Source organism: Anopheles merus, chromosome 3L (assembly GCF_017562075.2).
Source record: "Anopheles merus strain MAF chromosome 3L, AmerM5.1, whole genome shotgun sequence".
Lineage (NCBI taxonomy): Eukaryota > Metazoa > Arthropoda > Insecta > Diptera > Culicidae > Anopheles > Anopheles merus.
The window spans coordinates 37,455,792-37,473,706 of record NC_054085.1 but is presented as its reverse complement, the minus strand read 5'-3'; the positions used below and the strand labels follow the sequence as shown (position 1 = coordinate 37,473,706).

Below are 17,915 nucleotides of genomic sequence, written 5' to 3'. Positions count from 1 at the left end.
AGGCTTCCCGGGGTGGCTGGTGCGGGATTGGTTCCTTTGGAATGGCCGACACACGCCCGCGACGTGTCACAGTGAGCGCTGGGGACGGATGCTAAAGGGATTTTGCCGCTGCTTGACGTACATCGAAGGTGAAACGTCTGGCAAGTGTGTCCGGATGGAAAGTGGCAAATATGTAATAGACGCCATTTTTGTTGGCAATTTCTCGTTATTCGTACGCCAGTTTTTTATGACTTTGCTCTCGATGTTCATCACATTTACCAAACACGGGGGTCGATAGGGAAAAGTGGGATGCAAAATAGGATACTTACTCGATGGAGATGTTTGTGGAGAAAACGGTTTAGTGGCGTTTTGTTTTGCCCAAAACGTTTTAATCGTCTGAATTTCCTTTTTTTAAACTCATAAAGGTCGAAAGGAATTTCTAAAATCCAAAAACTTGCCTAAAGCTTTAAGCTTGTCAGTCCCTCCACGGATGAAGTTAACTCGGAGTGAAAAGTTACAAATGTATTTTCTCTGTAATCGTGTTTCCACCCCATTTTCCCTTCTTGTGTAACGCTGTACAAACGCTAAAAGAATCACATGGAAATGTGTTTTTTCCGGTCCGTGAAGAGAAGTTTCTTTTTTTTGCTTTTTCGTAGAATGGCATAAAATATTGTTCCTGCACTCCTCACCTTCCGAACCAAAAGGCTCTGCTTGGGAAGAAAATCGATCGATCAGGATTCTTGGTAGGATGAATATCCTCATTTTTTTCCTCTCCCAACCTAGGTTAAAGTGATAAAACACCGATAAGCCGGTGGTGGAAAGGGCGACATTAATTTGACGTGTGACCCAGCATCCCGGCTCGAGGCTGTAGGACGACTTGCATGTGTGTGTTTTTTTTTGGTTTGTTGCTTGTTTCGAGTTCAAAATTCTGAAGCGCCAATTGAAATTTATTTCACATTTTCTCCCGACTTTCTCGTCGCTTTTTCCTGGTCGTCGTTCGCTCTTCGCTCACAGTAGGTGCGGCGGTTAGTTGCTCCGGAAAGTATGTTGGACGGGGACGACGTGTACGGAGCGCTTCCGAAAAAGTTTTTCAATATAATCTGTTTCACCGTGCACTTTTCGAGATTAGCTGCCTGCAGGCTGCTGGGGTGAAAATATGGGAAAAGCTAGCGTAATTTATTTATCGTCGCACCCGGTGCAGAGGAAGGATGAGCAAAGGATTGCAGAGCATGGGACGAGGTGGAAATAAAACGGCTGATGATTAGAAGGGGTGATATTATCGACCAAGCGTCTACGTTTAACCTGTCTGCACAATGTCGCACAGACGGAGACGGGCTTCTAATCTGCAAGATTTATTTCCCTTTCGAAAGGAATGCAATCAACTGAGAAAAACACTAAGCCGGGTCGCGCGCAAAGAAGATAAGCGCAAACAAGCGTCAAACATCGAACGCCGAACGCGCTCGGTTGGCGCTGTCGGATTCAGTTTGGCGCTTCGCATTACACGCACCAGCGGAGGATGATGCGACAAACTCCCCAGAAACAGTTTCTGCTTTATTGGCGGAGCTTTTTCGCCGTCAGTTCCATCCTGTTTGAATGGTTCAATTTCTCATATCCGATTAAACGATTCCCGCCATGAATCTCGTGCTGCTTCGTCACATTTAATCCCTCCGCAGCGCAGCGGAGTTGCTGCGCCAAGGTGAAACGACACACGGGGGCCTGGGGTTTGGAGTGTGTTCTTCACAGGCTTACATTGTGTAGATAAAAGAAGATCGAAAGATCCGCTGTTCAAGTCTCTGGGGTATTTTGGAATGAAATTGGGATGTGTTTCTAGGAATTCTGGAAAAAACGGAATTGGTTTAGGACAAACTCAGGAAACTAGATTTTCCCCAGGAGATTTAAATTCCGGAACCATCCCGATGTCGATGTCCCCCATGGTGCAGACCTGGGTTGGGAATATTCGCTACATCACCATATCGAAATGCTCGCGAATAGCTATCATGCGAGATAACGACGTACAATAGTATTTTGCAGAGTCGAAGGTTCGGGCACCGGGACAATTTATTTAATTCCACATCTTTATTTGACTGTATCGGAATCTGCACAAAACCCGAGCAAATAGAAACGTGTCAGAAATGAGACATTATCTTATCGATATATCTGCCTGGACAGTCACCGTATAGCCGCCGCCGCTGCTGTTGTTTCAGCTAATGTTTTATTACGGTCAATATTGACGCCATAATCTGGGCAGTTACGAATAGCCCGGCAGAGCACAGGGCTGCTCGGAACAGGTTATACATTTTCACGCCTTATTTAACGGATAATGGCATAGTCAAAGTCTATCATTTCGTTCGTCCCCAAAAAAACGAAGCCACCCATTCCCCCGAATTAAGCCGCCCGGGGAACACAGCGTGGAAGCGAATAAATATTAAAAGCATACGCCCTTTGCTGGTGCCATCTTGACATTCTCTTCCCCGAATAAATAAATAGAAATAACGCACACCGTCACAGTCACCAGAAAAGAAAAAAAAACACACGACAGCTTCCGGTGCCGGGTTGGTGCCGATCGACATAATTTCGTTAAATTGTTTGCATAATTTTCCAATCGCCACGCGATTTATGAACGGTAATCAAGAATCCTGCTCCGCGCGAGGCTATAGGCGGGTCTGCGAAGTGGCGGCGAAGATGTTAAATGCTTCATCATTTCTTTGGAAATACGAACGAGGGGCTTTTGGGGCAGCAGCAATCGCTGATAATTTCGTCAATCACGACCACGTCGATGATCGGAACCCGCGGCCACGGGAAGGTCGCAGTTGATTTGATTTTCTCTTCACATCCGGGGAAGAGGAATGCGAAAACCATCTCATCTTGTTATAGGCGCATCAACTTTTCTGTTGCTGGCTTTGGTCCTTTGGGCGCCGTTCTTGGAAGTTCAGAAACGGGCTCAGGGGGGGACGGAGAGTCTGAGTGTAATCAGTGGCTGTGACATCTTGGATTTTTATCTCGTTCTTCTCTCCCGAGCGAGTCGTGCTGTAACGATGGGAGGCCTTAATCTGCTGCCAGTATCGGATACCGCTTATTACCAATCGCTCGGCTTATCCATCGTAAATATGAGACACGATTTATCTCCTTTTGCCCCCGCTGTTCGTAGGAAATTGTGCTTTCGTGCCTCGCCTGCTTCTCCATGTCGCTTGCAGTAAGCCAGCAAACCGGTAGCTTGTGCATGTCTCTAACGACAACGCCCTACCGGATATGAGATTCCTTCCGCATAATCCTGCCGGTGTGGGTGTCAATTTAGATCCTTTTCCTGCTGCATAAGTACAAACAGCTTGTCCGCCTGAGCACAGGTGGCGATGGTGAGGTGCACAGGTTTATCGAACCGCATCAATCACGCGAAGTCATAATCCCCAGTGACATTCTCGGTGGTGGTATTCCTGGTCCGTACCGTACCGAGATGATACAGCACTTGTCGGGTAGCGGGGGGTAACTTGTTGTTGGTGAACAGTTGTCTGCAGCTGAACAACGCCAGCCTGGGTGCGTGATAAGAACTAATTGTTGGTTTCGTGCGAGCTTTTGCGTAGCCTGCTCGCTCCATGATGACCGTAACACACAACACATCACAGGTCGACGTCGATGTTTTACGGCATTTGAAATGGTACAAGACAGACCCCATTAGGGACGGTTCTGGACGGGGCAGTAACTCCTTGGAATGTCTGTACCTTGCCGGAGGCCGTCCGGTCGCCTATCGACTGCCATTGCAAGTGGTAAATGAGTCGGCTCTCCCGGAGCTCTCGGAACAGTAAAAACGCATTTGTCTCGGCGACAGCCTGTTTCGTGTGCGTGTGTGTGTGTGTCTGTTATCGTTATCAGCAACCAGGCTAGTCGCTAGTCTACGCGGTACCATGTGCGGGAGGATGGGACGCATTGCAAGCGAAACACTTGCGACGCGTGGAGGGTAGCGTTGTTAGTTTAGTGACGAGTGTACAACGTGGAGCAGTGGTGTACTCTCCACGCCATAGAACGTGTACCCAGTTTGCTTCTTCGGGCCCCGGCGAGTGATAGCGAACAGAGGCCATCTTCGTAAGCGAGCGTGGTAAGATAACAGCTGGTGTAACAACGGCTCCAGCAACGTGGAGTGCCTTGGTTGGAAGAGAAATTACTGGTTAGTGTGAGTGCATGACGGGGTTCTACGGGGTACACTGTTCGTGCTACCGACCGGTGTGATAACAGCAAAGGCGTAGAGCTGTGTGCGTTGCTGCCCAGTGCTGGTATTAATTAGTTCATTTATCTACCCTGGCGAGAAGGTCTGCGTGTGGCCGGAGTTATCGATGGCGTCATTTGGTGGCGCATAACCGGTTGCCCATACAACGATGGGATCCATCAATTAGGTGTCCTCTGGAAAGGTGTAGCTTTCCTTCGGACATGCAAAAAGGCGCCAGGAGTTCATTTATCAGACATGTGTAAATGTGTAACACAAAGCTCGTCTAGCAAAACTCATTTGTTTGCAAAACTTTCCACGTGTTTGTATCGAACATGACGCGCAAGATGGGCTCATACAGTCCAATTATGGATCAAAATTGCCACTGAAATAGCTCCCACCATCTTTTCCCAGTATCCAAATGTAAAACCATCAATCGAAACGCTTTGTCTATTCTTGGGTGTTTCGTGGATGTACACATCTCGTACAGGCTTTGGCGATGACGCAAGTGACTTAAACTTGAAGCAATAACAAACTCTCGCTTCTAGCCACTTCCACGTTGCAGAGTGCCAAAACAAACGTAGCTCTATCTGCAACAGCAACGACACGAGGCGGAAATCGAGCATGAGCCAGCCGCTCTGTGTCTAATGACATTACTTCTAGTTTCGTTTCGCATTACCAGGGAGGGGGCTGTTGTAAGTTTAAAACAGTACACGACAACAGCAACAGCTTCCCTTGATCGATCATAATGTGTCCATTAGCTGGCTTCACTTGAATTTGTCGTGTTCGGCACGATTCATGTTGTGCTTTTTCCTTCTTACCTTGAAATCGGTACCGGGAAGTGAAAATAAAAAACGAAAACAAACGAATTTTGTTACGAATTTTGGCGTTTTTTTTTTCGAGGACAATGTCTGGGCGACATTGGTCGTGTCTGGTCGGGCTTTATCACTTGTTCCGATCGCTGCACGGGACGGGTGTTTCTGTAACGATGTAATGCTCCGATAACGGTGACAGATGGCTCTGTCGGCTCCACGTCGACGAGGTTTTTGGGTGTGTCCCTTGGATCTGCTAGCTGTTGGCAATCGTTCAAGAACACTGTCCCATCGTAATGGTGCGTAATTGGGCAAGGTGTCTAATTGGTTCGGCTATCGGAAACGGAACGAGTTCCGAGGGTTGTATCTGCGAGCGATAAGCGAGAGCTTTCTAACAACCCAGCACAAGCCACAACTCAATAACGGTCAGATTTGGGGAGTACGATGGCTTTTATTGCTTCGTTAGGGCCCCGTGGACCTAATCGACGGCCTAATGATTTGCTCTGCGGTTGACAGATTGCCGGTGGTTTCTTTACTCTCTCTCTCTCTCTCTCTCTCTCGAAAAAAGGGAAACTTTCTCGCGTGCTTAATTTCTGATTGCGAGTGGGGCTTACGAGATGTAAAAGAAGGTGCGAATGATTTGCGAACGCACTTCCCAGGCTGGATGCAGTATTGATGTTTATCGAACGAGGGAAACCCATTACATTGTGGGTAGATCGATGGGGACACCACTTCAGGCACAACACTTGTCACAGTTGTCATCTTAATTGGTGGAAGTGGTTAACCGCGTGCGGGAGAGTAGACGACAGACAAGCAGACCCGTCCTTTGCTAAGGTGTGAAAACGAAGCTAAACTTTCAAAAACCGCAACACAAGGTGTCCGTTTTTACTGGTGTATGATTACGATCAGCAGTCAATGGTGTAATTTATGGGAGAAATTACAAAGGAAAGCAATCGATAGTCTATATCACTGAGGCACTTGACATGATTCTGAGGCACATAACTTCTGAGGGTAGTTGGTAGCTTAAATCTCTTAGATAAGGTTGGAGATACGAGATGTAAAAATATGACTCTTCATCCTTTCGACATCAAGCATGGTATACAGATCAACCATCAAAGTGACGAATTGCAACATTACCGACTAATAGTGAAGAGCTTTTGCCATCCATCACGTACTGCGGCGAAGCTCATCCATCCTCCCGCTGATAATTTATGAGCACAAGCATTATCGTGCTACCGCAGCGTGGTGTGTTAGTGTTGCCCACTTTTGGTTCGAGCGCGAAAGTAAAGCAAATGAAAGCCAAAACCTCCTCCCTTGTTCCAAGGGTTTTTTTTATTGCTGTTTACTTGCTAGCGGTTTCATGGTTTTATGGCAAACGGGGTGGGAAAGAATTCGATTCGGATGAAGGGGAATTTGCGTTTTTCCACTTGAGTTAGTACGATTTCCACGACATCATCGTCGTACGCACGGGTTTCGATCGATCGCGGCCGCTAGGTGGTGGTACTAGGACGTGTGAAGGTGTGTGTGTGTGTGTGGTCGAATTGCAGTTGGACCGGAAACGTGAAAACTGCGCTCACTTTCTAAACTGCACCAGCAGCCGGCGCTGTGGACAGGCAAAGCGAATGCGCAAATAAAATTGTTTGATTTTCGCTCGATCGACTGATGAAGAAGGCTCCCACTGCAGACGGTCGTTGTTCGATCTGTACGCGCATGTTGGTACAACATTCCAGTGGCCAGTTCCTTTGGGTGTCTTACTGTTGGTCTGTAATCCACACTGGTCCTATTCAGTGGCTTTCTTTGAGGGTCGATGGTTGAGTTTTCACAAAATGATCAGTTTTAGTTACAAAAAACGAAGTGATTGATAAGCATACAGCCTGTAGTTGTGGCTTGTTTGTAAAGCATTTGTTTTTCTTATTTTAAAATGCCTAGCAAATCATGTTTTTGCCACCGAGAGGGTCAATTTTACAACTCGCAAGGGAAAACTAAAATCCCACAGCTTGTTTACAAACACATCATTCAAGGTTAACGATTCAAATTGCGACTGACGCCACAAGGCAGTGCAAATTACCTTCTGCAGCTGCATTGAAAATGGCATCGTTTTGTACTGCACACACAGAAATTACACAATTATTTGACATTATGAAATAACATGCGGCGGTGGAAAAAAACGGCAACACGATGAAAATGGATTGTGTGTTCCCATCTCCTGCAACCGAGCAATCGTCGTCGCTAATCGATTATCACCACCATCAAAACTCGATTCAATCGTAATGGACAGGAAATCATTATACACTCGGTTTATTTTCCTCACTCGCCGTGTATGTTTGCCGTTTTGTTTTCCGTTTTTGCAGCACGGCACCAGCAGCCGTAGTGTTTATCTAGTGGTGAAACTTTCCCTTTGGACTGTATTGGTTGTGAGATTGTTTGACCCTTACCCGTACTGAAGACAGCAGGGAATGAGAGAAAACTTACCCCTCGAAGCAGTCTGTACGGTATTTAATCGGAAGTTAGAGGATGACTTACCATCTGCTACGAGATGGGAAACAAAATGCACTGAGTCTTGCCTTTTCTGCTTCCTGTACTCTTTATGTATCGGTACCTCTTTGTGCGTTGAAAATAAAGCCAAAACGGACCGCTTAAAGTGTGCAAATTTTCGGAAGCGCCAGAAGAGCACTCGCAAAAAAAAAAAACGTAGGGGGTATGCCGGTATGCCCTGAAGTACACTTTCCATAAGGTGCAATATCTGCCTCACCATAATCTTCATCTGTGTGTGTGTATGTGTTTTGCCCTTCGGTTCGTACTCCGGTGCGGTGAAAGGGAAACTTTTTGGAAAATTTTAACAGCTAGCGTAATGATGAACTCCCCACGGGATCCTCCAGCCAGCGGGCGCGCGTGTGGTTTGAAGCTGCTAAACAGAGGAAGGTTCCCCAAATTTATGACACTATCATGTGCCATACCGCAGGGTATGAGTGCCTCCTTCCCTGCAGCAACATTACGTAATGGTATTGCGGTGACGCCACCGAAGCAAGGAAGCTACCGAAAGGACTGCACCGTACAGGACACGTTAAAATTACCTTCAACTTCGAGTAGATGGCACTACTCCTGAAGGCGCGTGTGTGGTGGTCCTCTCGTGGTGGTCGTTGGGCGAACTTTCGGCAGCAGTTAATTAGGACACCCTTATGTTTTGCGGGAAAGGAACTGATTTTAATTAGTTCTGTTTCTGCTGCCGCCCGAGGACGGTGCTCTTCGGTGGAGCTGTCAGATGACCCGGGGCTTCGACGTCCCAGGGTTGACAGTTGATTTGGTTGCCGCTGCTAATATGTTTGGGTTTCGATACGAAACTTTCGTGCGCTGATAGCGATCAATAAGGGAAAAGCTCTTCAAAGCGCGCGTAGGAGGTGTAGCTTGTGGGGATAGTATTGGCAATGTAATAGATATTTCTGGGAAAATGTAATGGCTCGGAGCCAGCTATGGAGCCAGAGCCGACGTTGTCAGTTGCCAGCGTGCTTGTTAAAAATGGAGCGTGGTTGTCCCGAAAACTTTTTTCATTAATTAGTAACATTGGGTTCGGTGCCGATAAAATCTCCTGCTGATGGGATGGAATCAGTGCGGCGGTTTGTTATGCAGCTAGCTTGCAGGGCCAAGCAGGATTTCAGTTGCTTCAAGCACGACCCAGCAATCCAATGGAATGATTTCTAGCACATACACCGACCGTCATCCGGCTTGTTGTGCCATCCGAGCAGCTACTGTTAGACCCAACCTTCCAAAAAACAAAGTGCAACTATATTTGCATCTGATGAAATCTCCCTCATGCACCAATTGAGAAGCTTCGCATTCATTAAGAATCTACAAAAAAAAAGCCAGTAAGACCTATAATTTGCCAACCGCTGCCAAACCAAACAATGCCAGAAGCCGTAGATCGTGGCAGATCGTTCGACTCATCCCCGTTCGTTAGTTTCGTTTCCCTTCGCTAGTGGTTCCTTTCACTTTCATTGATTACGCGATTGCGCAAATTTCGCTCGGGCAGCCCGGTAGGCACAAAGGGCCACGCTAAGGAAATTGGCACAAAAAGCACACACACCGGCATGGGAGCCCTCCGTGCCGTAGTCGGTGGATCATCTTAACCGCTCTCGGTACTCGCAGTCGGATTGAGTCGGCGGTGGGTGGGATGAATGGATTGAGCTAACCGGCAACCGGAAGCCACCGCACACCGCCAACTCCGGAGCTCCGATGAGCTCCGGAGCTAAACAATCGGTTTCGGTTTCGAAACGAAAACGGTTTTGTGCCGCGTGGGCGATTCAATTGTATTAACGCGCGGGCATCGCGAGTGGTGTGCACCGAATCGATCGGTGTTGTAATCAGATCGGTTTGACGCGACGGCGAAGAATGCAGAATGAGCGGCGGCGGGAACAATGCACCCATCGGGGGTTGCGGAGGGAGTGGGTAAGAATGTGGGACAGCTTGGCTTTGGAGTGTTTGAAATTCAGCACCACTTGGATCAACAGTTTAGTGAAAGATACACAACCAACTGTGATAATACCAGGGCAGCAAGTGGACCAGTAAATGAGGTGAGAACAGTGATGAGATGAAGGCGTCTGGCGCACTTTGCGTCATGATTTACAGATGCTCTTCAAACGTAATATTCACACCCTTCCTACGATGATGATGCGATGGTTTCGATGTCACGTAATCACCGACTAAAACAGTGAGCTGGAGTGCCCACGTCGGTGACTGGTTAGGGGGGAGTGATGAAGCTTTTGTTCGCTTTTCGCACCGGGAGGTCTTCGCGTTGGGGGTTGGGTCTTTCGGTTCCCAGGCTGCTGCACGATGAGATGTACTTCAGGCGAACAGATACAGCCGGTGTGGTTAAAAGTCATGCACACGGGATGCAAATCGACAACCGAGGTTTGGTGCATGCTGTTTGTCAGCTATCCGTGCTCGGGGTTGCATTTTCTGGTACGGGGTTGGGGTTACGAGTTGAAATGAAACAAACAAGCCCTACATAATACGAATGTGCTCGAAAAGTCTGTGCGACCTCAATAGCGCTGGCCCGCCACGCGAAGATGTTCTTCTCCCGGTGTTCTTCGATGGCCTCGATCAAACCAGCTGCTCAAACAAACCATATTCTGCTGGCGAGCTTTTCGTGGTAAGCTTCGCCCACATCCGTGTCGTGCGATCACACCTCACGAAATTCAGATCGACGGTACGGCACGGGGACGATGCCAGGCAGTTTTTCGCAAAACAGGGATCCACACTGAATGCCAACCGAAATGAAGAAGCCCAAAATGCCAACTGTGCCAACTGGTGAATTGAGAAGCTGATGGTGACGATTGCGCCACGCGGTTTTAAAAAATACTTCGGTTCGGTGTTTGATAAGTTCACGAGGCCGGGGCCGCGTGTGCTGTAATCAAATTTTACATGAACTTGCGCAGCGGTTGTTCTGAGGGGTAGGAAAAAAGGCTAGATAAATGGTGCTGTTTTGCTGACGGACAAGAAAAAGCTCTCCAGTTTGTCGGCATCGATAGGCCAACGACTTGAAAAGCTTGTTAGCGGAAAGCAGTCGCGGGCTGGTTAGAGATAAATCAACCAAACGAGGTTACCATTTGTACTGCTTTGGGAGGTAGGTTTTGGGCAACGTTCGGTTATGTTAAATCGCTCAAGGTTTGCGTTGCTGTTCGCTATGTTTCGATCAGTCTTGAGGGTGCTTGGAGGTGGAGTGTGTACCGGTTTTAAGACGTTGCTTTAATTCGACTTTACATTTAAAGTGTCTTCTGATCATCAATAGCAAGTCAAAATGTATTTTCCTCATGCTACTGTTGCCAAAACTTTGGATGTAAGCGAATAGAAAAATGTAATTAAACCTCGGTTGGTAATTAAAAATCACAAGCTCAACGTAAAGCCCTCGGATAAATCGTAACGAGGAAATCCTGTTTGCGACAAACCGAGCTCATTCTCTCACTCTCCGCTGTGCTTACATCTCCCACACGGGGGTAATAATTTTTGTGCCTTTATTAAAACTCCCAAATTAGACTGAGCTTTCCTCGCCCTTCCGCTCTGGAAAGCTAGATTCACCCACCCCCCGTTAGTTGGAGGAACCAGCAACTGGCAGCAACAGATTGTGGGGTGAGCCGCCCGTGCAACAGCGGAAACATAAAAATAATCCAAACCACCCAGCAGAAGGGTATCAATTATACAGTTCACCACCCTCTCCCCTTTCACACGGGAGATCAGTTCTTTTCCCAAAACAGGGGTTCCCGGGCCAAATCTCGTTTCACCCGTGAGCCTCGGTGAAGCGTAAAATAAAACCGAAAGTAATATTGAAGCAACCAGCCGCCGCCGCCACCGCGAGAAAATGGGAAGAAATATTTAAATTGCCACGCGATGCAACGAACCACCAAATGACTTCTTCCCAGGAAGAAGAAGAAGCGCCGAGCAAAGAAAAAGAAGAAGCTTGCAGGCAAAACAAATTAATGGCCGCAATAACCTTTTGCACTTTCCATCCCGCCGAGAACCAGCCCGCTGCGCTTTGCGAAATCAGCGCGTCTCTGCCCGAGCCTTGCCAGTGAGACGGTCGCGAGGTCGCGCAGATTTGTCGAGATTGCTGTCGAGCATCAAGCCCGTGCTGGGCTCATTTTCTTAGCTTCCTGTAGGGCGGAGTGAAAACGAGAGCGGCCGGGCGGAAGGGAATAGGGGCGAAAAAGCAGTCAAATAATGTAACAGTTTTCCCTATCTTTATGGCGGCGCTTGGCGCTCGTTAGCGTGACCCGGGGTGTCAAAGCTGGTTGTGCGAATTTCACTCTCGTTTAATTAATTTCATTTTTCCTCCATCGCCCCGTGGTCGTCCGCTCGTCTTCCCCGTGTGGGTGTGTGGATGTAAGTGTAAGTGAAAAAAAGCGTACGCCGATTGCTGCACCATCATTTTGATAATTCAATTGCCGGAAGAAAATTCCACTCCCGGGTGCGCGCGCCCGTGCGCTAGGATGAAAAGCGTGTTGTTGTATATAAACATAAACGGTGCGTTTCCTCCCCCCCTGTGTGTGTGTGCGTGCGTAATATGGAAAATCACTTAGATCAGTAAAAGCAGCGACGGGGGACCGCTCACGCACCGTCGAGGTGTAAAATAATTTCGTCTTTTTTATTTGATTACGTGTCATGGCGCGGGAAAATAGGTTGGGGTGAGCAAGGTGAGACTCACGCTGGTTTCGTGACGGTGCAAGTGAAGGTAATTGCTCCGTGCTCGCATCACAGCAACACGAACGCCAGAACCTGCTCTCGTGCTCTACTTTTTTTCTGGAGCGGAAAAGTGGGAAAAGTGATTACGCGCCAGAAGCCAAAGGGTGTTAATTATGCTGTTTGTTTTCGTTTTCGGGTTTGAGGGGGAAGAATTAATCGCGAAATGAAAATAGCCCGCTTCTAATGCTTCAGGAGCAGTGGAAAACATGCCGTAATTTTGTTAAATTCTAATTTTAAACTGTTGATGCTCCTTGTACTGAAGATAACTTCTAGATAAGAAGTTATTTCCTCAAGCAGCCCTCCGTGGCAGTAATTATCATCCAATAAGAAACATCTTGCCACCCATCCTCGTCAAATGTACACCTTTGGACACCAATTAGAACACTTTTTCACTCGCAATGTATAATCAAAAGTACATTAAATGCAAACAGCAAACTACAGCACGCTAAAATTACTCACTTTAAAGGGGGTTTTTATTACCACTGACGCCTTCCATTGCACCGAGTCGTTTCTGCTTCGTTCATTCCCGTATCCCATTAGGTCGTTAAAAATTCCCGCTCGAAAGCGACATCAAGTGCACTGCCTGGTTGGATTCGTTTTTCGCGCCGCTAGCTCGTAAAACGCTTCAAATGACAAGCCCCCCCCCAGCCTAGGTCGGGTGGGATCTTCCCGGGCACCCGGGATGTCATTGCGTCGGTGTGTCTCATGTTCTAATGCGATTTTTCACCGCGCACTGGTAGCGAGAATTTTCCAAAGCGCATCGCAAATGCACCGATTGCACTTCTGCTTGCCCACTTATCGTCAAGGGCGCCATCGTCGTCGTCGTCGTCGTCGTTGTCGTTCTGCATCCTTGAGAATGATTAGGCCTCGGTGAAGGGTTCGGGGTGGGGGGTGAAAATCATTCTCGCACACTCGCCCGTTTTTGTACCCCAAACAGTGGCGGGAAGGTCACACAAGTTTTCACACGAACCGTGGCAAAGGATGTCGCCAAGGGGATGGGCAAGAGTGCACAATTTTCCATGCAGCTCCGCTATGACTCCATCGAAGAATGACACACATTCAATAATGCGCTTACATGAAAGCATAAAAGTGTGTGTGTGTGTGTGGGTCTTTTTTTCCAAGGAACCAAGGGCAACTCAACCATAGCAACAGCCTTTTTTAAGCAGGCTCTTTCATTCGACATCCATCTTACGGTAGAAAAAGAGGAAGAGAGCGGGAAAAACCAACCGGAAGGCAAGCCCTGGAGCAAACCCTAAAGTGGTTTCAGTCTGGTGTGATTTTCGCATCTATTGAAAAAAAGCTGCTCTTACAAGAAAAGTGCGTTGCGAAGCGAGCTGCAAATGGAGAAAAAAAAGAAGTGGAAAGAAAATTGAAAAGGAAACATTGACAGGGACGGTAGCGTACAAGGGGACAGAAATCTTAAGGAAATGTGAACGGGAATGTTGCAAACGGCAAGCTGAGAAAATGTAAAACCCTCCCACCAGGACGTCAGGAAGTAACGATAGTATTGGGATAGCAGGGCACCTCGCTTTCTGGCGACACAAAAAGCCACGAGAGGAAGAGAAAGAAAGATGGCGGGGAAATGGTGGAAACTTTTGATGCTAAGAGTTTTCATATTTTTCCAGCCGCGTTCCACCCTGCCGGCTACTTGAAGTGTCCTTTAATATGGCACCGGCAGCGGCCTGTTCCGTGCCTCCATCCGTGTCTCCATGCTTTTCTTTGTTTGCGTTTTCCGGATAGCTTTTCCGAGGAAAGTTTTCACTTCTTTTGCCCGTCGTTTGCTGTTAAAAGCATTTTTTGTTGTCGTCACTGTAAGCAATAGTGGGTGTTGATTTTTTGCAGTTTTGAATGCTCTGTTATTATGAAATGCTAAGCGTCACACAGGAACGTCCCCATGCTTGCCTTCCCCTCTCCCGACCTTGCCTGAAGCGTCACCGATCGATGGGAAGTAATTTTTCTTGCATTTTCTTGCCACCGGAGGTGGGATTGAGGGTGGCTGCTTACCGGGAAGCAGCTCGCTTTATTGAGCACGTGCTCAGTGAGTGGCATTTCCCGTTTCCTGTGCCCGGAGTCTCGGCGTGAAAATGGAAGACCCGGAACCTTGTGTGTGTGAGAGTGTTGTCGGGAAAACGTTCGCTCGAAATGAAGAAGGCGGGATGAGTTTCAATTTAGTAAGTTTTCCTTTTTTATTACAAACCGTCTGCTAATGTTTATACTGATGGTTTGAAGTGAATGGCGATCTCCACACCGACTTTTCGTTCCGTGCTAGGTTGATTCTCTATTCGTGATTAAATGTCTGTGTGTGTGTGTGTGTGTGTGTGTGTGTGTGTGTGTGTGTGTGTGTGTGTGTGTGTGTGTGTGTGTTTGGGTCTTTTTATCCTCTAAAAGCGTCTGCAGGGACACACCACACACTACCGCTTTAGTGGAATGCAATGCAGGATTTATAAACCTCGGGCAAGAAGGAATGAAAATGGCAACACACCCCTTTGCCGGGCTTTTCACGAGCAAGCGCCGGCGTTCTAATTTCAAATTCTACCGCATACCGGCACCGGGACGAAGTAATCAAAACCGGAAATAGCTGTACCAGCTGCTGCTGTGGCTGGCGCAAAGGGAAGGGCAAACGGTGGGCAAAGCAAGGCGAGACAGCTCGTGCGAGAAACACAAATGGAGACGAAGGACTAATAGAATTAAGCTTCATTTCGGTGTTTGGATTTTCCCGGGCTTTCCTCCGTAACTCTTGGGGGGCGTTTTTACGTCGAGGCCCTTACTATGTGCTACAGGGGATGCTTTCTGTGTATGTGTGGTGCGAGTGGTCTCGAATTGCAAATGAGAGCGAGCCAAGCTGGAAAAGGAAAATCATTTGCTGTCAGTCAGCAGAAATCCGTTGTATTGCGGTCGGTAGGAAAAGCCCAGGAGTTTTATTGCATTTGAATCTGTTGCCATAATTGCAGCGAGGGCTTTGCTAAAAGAAATAAATGTGAAAAGCATGACTGTGTGTGTGACGATCTCAACTAAAAGGGAAAAGGAGTTTCCCTTCAATGTTTGGAGTGAGATTTAAATCGATATGTTTTATCTAGAATAAAATTTAAGGATTTCTTTTCATGTTTCACTGTTCATCGTTTTTGAAGAATCTTTGCAGCGAATCAGACAGAAAAGTTGTACATTGAAAACCTTCTTGTTAGCAACGAAGCAGACGCTGCGAACCTTTGTCACTGTAAATAATTTAAACCAAGTCAAGTGTCAAGCAGCGCCACATACTGTACCGTAAGTGTCATTGTGTCAAAAAGGTGCAAAACTCTCTCGAGATTCGTGTTGAGGAACGAGAGCCTACACAGGCCATGAAGGTTCGTTCCTCGCGGTCAAGTGCACCGTGTGCTCGTCCTCCTCTGCTATCCAGTTTCCATACGTCCCGAGGTCGGTTGGATGGTTCGAAAAACTATTCTCCGTCGCATAGGGATGGCAACGAAAACAAATAAATAAAGAAAAATCCCCCAAACCTCTCTCTCTCTCTCGCTCTCGTAAAGAAGGTGTCATAGTTCCGTTAGGACGGCTATAATGCACGGAAGTCTGGCCAGGCTGGCCAAAGTGTTTGAAAAAGTGGTACGATACGCGAACGACGTGCCGAAGCCGATGATAAAATGGCACATTTTGCGGTAGCTCCCGCGGGAGGCTATAGCGAGCCAGCCTCTATCTATAGCGGCCATAGACCATCATTCGCTCGCTCGTTCACTCACTAAACCTCCGTGCGGGTCAGCAATTTGGGCAGAGCCAACGGCACATTCGATGGATGGGATTGGCGCCTACGGGGACTCGGGAAAGCGTGGGGTATTATAAATTCCCAAACAGCAGCAAAAAGTGTCTAGCTAGCGGTACAAAGCTCCGCTCAAGCGCGCGGGAAAACGTGATGAAAAACGGAAAGGGGAGGGGAGGGGAAAACGGTGTCATATGTGAGTGGTCGAACACAAGCGCGTGCAACCGGTTTTGGGTTGAGAGGATAGTAAAAGTTTTCCCCGTGTTCGAATCAAGCAAACATTTCCAGTCGATTGTAGCTTGTTGTTTTGGGCTGAAAGTAGAAACTCAAATAAAAGCGGCAAACTGTCTCTCCCTGGTCAAATGGTCCCTGTAAACATGGCTGCTACTTAATGCTTTAATAATTTTAATCAATAAAAATGTTCTAAAAATAAACTTTGACCCACTGCATCCAACTGCCAGTGGGCACAATAGGGAAGGTATGAACCGACTGACCGCCATGCTTGCGACTCCCCCACCGCGCGGGCTAACGATAATGGTGTCGGATGGAAATCTATGCCACCGGTAAGCAATTAGAACGTGAAGCTTTTCCGTTGCGCGCGTACACACGTGCTTTGTTCTTTGGGAATTTCCCCCCGTACCACACATTCTCGAGGCCGGAGACAATGAGCCCGTAGCCGAGGCATAACACAAGTGGGGGCAAATAGCATTACACACACACACACACACACACACACATAGAAGAAGAACCGAAATGTCGAAACTAAACCACGCGCAACTACGATGGGTGGTGTACACCTGACCATAACGGCGGCGTACCGGTTGGCGTGCATCGGACATCGGGAAAATCGAAATTAATTGACCGCGCCACACGCTTTAACGGGGGGTGCAGGGTGAAAAACAGGCAGACGGCTGAGCCACCACCCCGGCGGAAAAGCGGAACACAGCTCGAAACGGTTAATTGACCTCTCCCGGCCGGCCCCCTCCCCCCGAGTAGTTCTAAGCGCATTCTTGTGCGCCTCAAGTGCGGCCCATGTTCCATGTTATTCCATGGGTCGATGGAGAGGATGGGAGGGCACGAAACGTTGCTCAACCACATTCGTCACGCTTTTCCGTTTTTTCCCTAACCTCATACATTAACTTCTGGTGGTCATTTTGTCGGCCACACTATTTCTTCCCCTCGTTTGGGCCGCCGCCGGATGGGGGGGGGGGGGGGGGGTTCGTCGCGTTACGCCGATTTGTTCATTCTGTTATTTCTTCTGTATCGGATGGTCTAATTTTTCATTATATTATCATGGGTTTGAAATCATAGTGTTGGTTTTTCTCTCGCTCTTTCTCTCTATCTCGATTTGCTTTTGCTTCTTTTTCTTTAGTTTCTATGCCACTTTTCATGTGTGTTTTTTACGTCTGTACCTTGTTCGTTTTGCAATGTTGAAGCACCTGTTTGTGTTGTTTTTTGTAGGTTGCCACTGCTGATAATGAACTTGATCGTTTGTTGTGCACACTTGCGCCAAAATTACTGTAAATTTGAGTTGGTTTATTGCAGCCAACCTTCTGTTGATGGATTTCTTGTTTGGGGTTTGTTTGTCTGCGCCCAGCTGTGTCCAGCTCGGATCGCTTAAGTGGAGCAAACATCGCAAAAGCTGACGTAAACAAAAGAGAAGCAATTTCAGGAATGGAAAAACGAGACGGAACAGGCTCGGAAAGCACACGAAGAGAGAACAAAGAGCAGATTAACAAAGTGCTTCCGTTAGGATGGGGCAGTTAAATAGGGAAATGTGTTCGATAGAAATAATCAAATTGGCTGCGGGAGGATCAAACAGCGGGGAGAAAAGGTGAAGCATGATTTCGCGAGCAGGGATAAAAGTGGTAGCGTTCTCCAGGTGGGAACATGGGGAAGGCTTCACTTGTGCTTTGCCGTATGTAGATAATCAACACACGTGGGC

At 47.6% G+C, this 17,915-nt stretch overlaps 1 protein-coding gene across 13 annotated transcripts in view; it reads left to right on the top strand.

Moving 5' to 3' along the window:
• Window positions 1–17,915, top strand: part of LOC121598473 (putative polypeptide N-acetylgalactosaminyltransferase 9) — a 63,309-nt gene that overhangs the window by 6,756 nt on the left and 38,638 nt on the right. Inside the window, exon 1 of one of the 13 annotated variants that reach the window (XM_041925372.1) lies at window positions 3,562–4,069. The exons of 11 other annotated variants lie outside the window; for them this stretch is intronic. The gene's annotated coding sequence lies outside the window, so the exon portion shown is untranslated. Of the gene's footprint in view, window positions 1–3,561; window positions 4,139–17,915 lie in introns of those variants that run through there. One more of the 13 variants, XM_041925373.1, reaches the window with a different exon arrangement.